Source organism: Pteropus alecto, unplaced genomic scaffold, assembly GCF_000325575.1.
Source record: "Pteropus alecto unplaced genomic scaffold, ASM32557v1 scaffold370, whole genome shotgun sequence".
NCBI classification, from domain to species: domain Eukaryota; kingdom Metazoa; phylum Chordata; class Mammalia; order Chiroptera; family Pteropodidae; genus Pteropus; species Pteropus alecto.
The window spans coordinates 1,121,493-1,126,150 of NW_006431075.1; positions in this window are offsets into that span (position 1 = coordinate 1,121,493).

The following is a 4,658-nucleotide window of genomic DNA, read 5'->3' on the forward strand; positions in this document are numbered from 1 at the left end:
AGTAGCATAGTATCTCTGGTCCCCTGAAAGTGATGCTCCAGGAGAGTCTTTTTTATGGGTTGTATGCACCCTCCTATTGTAGTTGAGCTTTGGTTGCTGTTGGTACATCAGTGGGTGGGATTGACCCTCAGGCTAAATGGCTGTGATGATTGTCCAGGACCACAACTGGCAAGCTACTGTGTGGAGGCTGATTTTCCCCAGTAGGTTCCGGTGCTTGCAGTGACCACCCTTTGAGTGTACCGCTTGTGGGGTTCTGTTATTGTGTGAAGCTGGTGACTGGGTATGCTTGTTCTGGGGCCTCTTGGAAGGGGGTTCCTGTTCAGGCCAAGGTCAGCCTCTGCCTTTGACTGGTCCAGGGCTATATGGTATATGCTACAAAGTGATCTTCAGTTGATCACTGCCTTTGTTGGACCTGGAGATGAGTGGGAGAGCCCACAGTGTGAATTAATGCTGGCTATCACCAGTATCAGGCTTTGGGAAGCTCAGCAAAAGACCTAGAAAACCCTAAGTCCTGCCACCACCTGCCAGCTGCCCAAAAGGCTCAGCCACAGTAAGAGCCTCCAGTGGTATGGTGGTAAGAGAGTTAGGTGCGGCGGGGTCTCAGGAGTCACCAGCGTGTGATGATTGGTGTCCAACTGGTTAATGCAGACTCAGATTTGGCACCAATGCTGAGCCTTGGGTCACTCTGCAAAAGTCTCAGAGTCTACCAAGGCTAGCTATCACCTGTCTGGGGTTCGTGGACACCTAAGAGTTGTCCAAGAAAAATTTCAAAGCAGGCCAACAACAGTTGTCTGCCAGCCATGAAAAAGCCTCTGGTAGTGTGAAAGTTGTGTCGAGCAGAGTCCCAGGGAATCACCAGGGTTGAGTGAGTGAGGCCCACCAGGCCAATGAATATTTAGATTTGACCATGTGGACAGAAGGCTCAACACAGGAAAGATGGCACCTGCCTGCCAGCTGCAAGGGATGAGGGCTCAGCACAGGGATAATGGTGACTTTCCCTCAAGCTTGTGCCCTGAAGTCACACTACTTATTCTCTCTCTGTATGTCTCTGGCACACCACCCCCAGCTTCTGTCCCTCTGCCAGAACCCAGGGTAGGGGCCTGGGAGTGAGAGAGTCTGTGCACAGGCACTTGACAAGGATGTTTGGCACTCTAGTTTTCTTCCATCTCATTCAGATGGATGGAGTCCTGGCTGATTTTCATGGCCAGATGTTGTGGGGACTGCTCTTGCTGGCACTGATGCTCTAAGCTGGAGATCCCTGTGTAGGCCTGGGACCCTTGTTGTTCAGGGGGTACCTTTGCAGCTAAGATACATTTCCCAATTCTCAACCACCACGTGTGTGTGCAAAGCCAGCCTGTTTTGAATCTCCATCCCTCCTACCAATCTGAGGTGGCTTCTTCATATTTTTTGTTATAGGACTTCTGTTCATCTAGCCTTTGGATGGTTCTCCAGTTTGAGTGTTCTATATTTTAATTATAATTTTAATGTGCTCATGGGAGGAGGCAAGCACAGGCTTACTTTTTCCAAAGTCTTGACCAGAACTCCGTAAGTTTGCCATCTTATATGAGCATGGTTCATGACACCCCAGAACAATTACAATAGTAACATCAATGATCTCTGACCACAGGTCACCATAACAAATTTAATAATAAACTAGTTTAAAATATTGTGTGAATTACCAAAACATGACACAGAGACACAAAGTGAGCAAATGCTGTTGGAAAAATGATGCTAATAGACTTGCTCAATGTTGAGTTGCCACCAACTTTTAATTGGTAAAAAACACAATAGCTATGAAGTGCAATAAATCAAAGCACCATAAAATGAGGTATGCTTGTATTACTCTGTCTTTTATTAATCTCTGAAAATGTTAGACCATAGCTTCAACAGCTATTGACACATTTAATTCTAGATTATTTTTTTTTTAAAGCAAAACTCAAAACCATTTGAAACAAATAAGACAAAAAGTTTTTTAAAAAAGCTTAAAATATGAATAATTTATAGTAATGAACTAGACCTCCGGTTGAAACAGAGTCAAAGATGTGAACAAGCAAATCACTAAAGAAATACAAATAGATAATAAACGTATTGAATGTAACTCAACTTCATATTTAATCAAAGAAATGTAAATTAAAGCAAGCCAGCAGTTTTCTTTTATCAAATTAACAAAGCCCTTTTAAAACTTGAATACCAGTTGCTGAATAGAGTGTGGTATATCTGTGATTCACTGAAACTTCTGGTGAGACAAAAATTGTCGAAGTCATTTTGGAAAGAATTCCATCTACACATATCATGAAGCTTCAACCAGCTCCTGAACACAGTAATCTCACTTCTGGGAATTGGACCTAAGGAAATTACTTGAAATCCAGAAATACAAAGATGTTCACCACAGCTTTATTGAAAATAATAAAAATTCAATAGCAATCTCAACTTACATTCATTTAGAAATGCTAAATTACAAAGTATTCATAAATTAAGGGTATGTATATTTACAAAATATATAACAGATTGACAAAGAATTCTCAAATGACTTGGAAAGGGGAAATGTTTATGTTATTATGTTCAATGAGTAAAGCAAGAACCTAAATTACATATATAGCACATTATAAACTCTATGTATTGTATAAAACTCTAGGAGAAAATAAAATATTGATTAACATTGTCTCTAGGGAGTAGAATCATGAGATATTTTAAAATTTTTACTTGTTACTCTTTCTGTATTTTCCATAATTTCTACAATGAGCATTTATTTAGTATGCTTTTAATCAAAACAAATGTTTAATTTTTAAAAAAGTTCTTAATTACAGCTCTGAGGATAAATTGCACCCTCTAATGGTAATAGCCTAGTATTACAGACCTGTGTTCAAAGGCCATTCCATTCTCATTTCTAGTCAGACACCTAGCATCCTGTCTTCTGTGTCATTTCCTGTGCAATGCCATATTTTGAACGACAGAAAGACTTATATACCCCACCTAATTTCTGATGTCTGAAAGCAATTTCTCCAGCCTATGGCTCACACTTAGTGTATCAATTGCCCTCAAATACAGTATCCCAACTCTCATAATACTCCTGAAGAGCAGTTATTATTACATTTTTGCATCATACAAATAAGAAAACCAAAGCCCAAAGAAAGATGAAGGAACTTACTTAAGATTATGCAATTTATAAGTGTTGGGGCAGAATTTGAATTAGGTCTGAGAATCTCCAAAACATGACATGTTTTCCTTTCCACTTTGAAAGACTGAGCTGAAAAAGCAAACCTTCTAGGATGGTGAACTCAGACACCAGTGTGTTCCTATCAAATGAAAGGTTATGGTACTGGTTTCTTCTGGGAGGGATTTTGGCCATGACAGCATTTCCAAAAATGTGACATACCCCTACTAAAGGGAAGGCTCCCTGTTCAAATAAGTTTAAGAAATGCTGTAACTTCATCTCTCCTTTTGGAGATTCACAATACACTTTAGCAGAGTAGAGCCTTCAAAAAATGTTTAGTTTTTTTTATCATGGAATTTGATCATAGGACATCTCAACCTCGTTCCCACCCCCAAAACAATGAACATTTAATGGGGTGTCCATCTGAAGAGAACATGCAGATCAAGGGATTGAGAGAGCAGTTTTCAGGTATCTTCTAAAAAGAAAGTCAAAAATATAGAACAAACAGTCCAGAAAGGAGGTAAAGTGACCCCAGAGTCCAGCTTTATGAAACATAAGCAGTTTGCCAAAGCCTCTTTGTAGCATACATTCTATATATGCTCTGTAACAAACCCTATCAAAGTCACTCCATCCTGGAAACTCAAGATGCCCTGACTGCCAAGTTAAGTGTAGTCTGGGGCAGATGGCCCACCCACCACAGCGTAAGTCTGCTATGGAGCCTCCTCTGCTTATTTCCTGGATCCCACTGGCGGGAATACAAAGTCGGAGGCAAGAAGAAGACAAAATAGCAGACTTGAAGTGAGGCTGAAAACACAGAGTTGGATAGATGAAGCTTAACATGTTTCAAGTTTATACACTAGAAAGGAGAATTGCAACAAGTAACAGAACATTTACTCTATAGCAGGCATTGTTCCCAGTGCTGTAACTCTATGAATTTATGTAATCTTCACAATAGCCCTATTATGTAGGTACTATTATCACTCCTGTTATTCCCATTGTACAGATGGGGAAACTGTGGCCCAGAGAGGTTAAGTAAGTTGACCAAGGCTACAAGCTACAGCACTGAGATTTGGAGCTAGACAGCCTGGCTCAGGAGTGCATTTTTTTTTTTTTTTTTTTTTTTTTTTTTTTGCTTCTTAAGAAAACAAACCTTCAGAAAGTTGTAAGACTATTGTGATGAGCTCTTATTAAATCCTTCACTTAGATTTGCCAGTGAACATTTTGACACATTTTAGCTCTCTTTCTCTTTACACATATTATTTTTTAATTAAAATTATTGGAGTGACATTGGTTAATAAAATCAAATAGGTTTCAAGTATACAATTCAATAATATATCATATGTGTATTGCATTATGTGTTGACGACCCAAAGTTACATTTCCTTCTGCCACCAAATATCTGACCCCCACGCTTCCCTTTCTACTTCCTCCTCCTCACTTACCTCTGGTAACCATAAATCAACTGTCCTTGTCCATGAGTTTCTGCTTGTTTGGGTACATATATA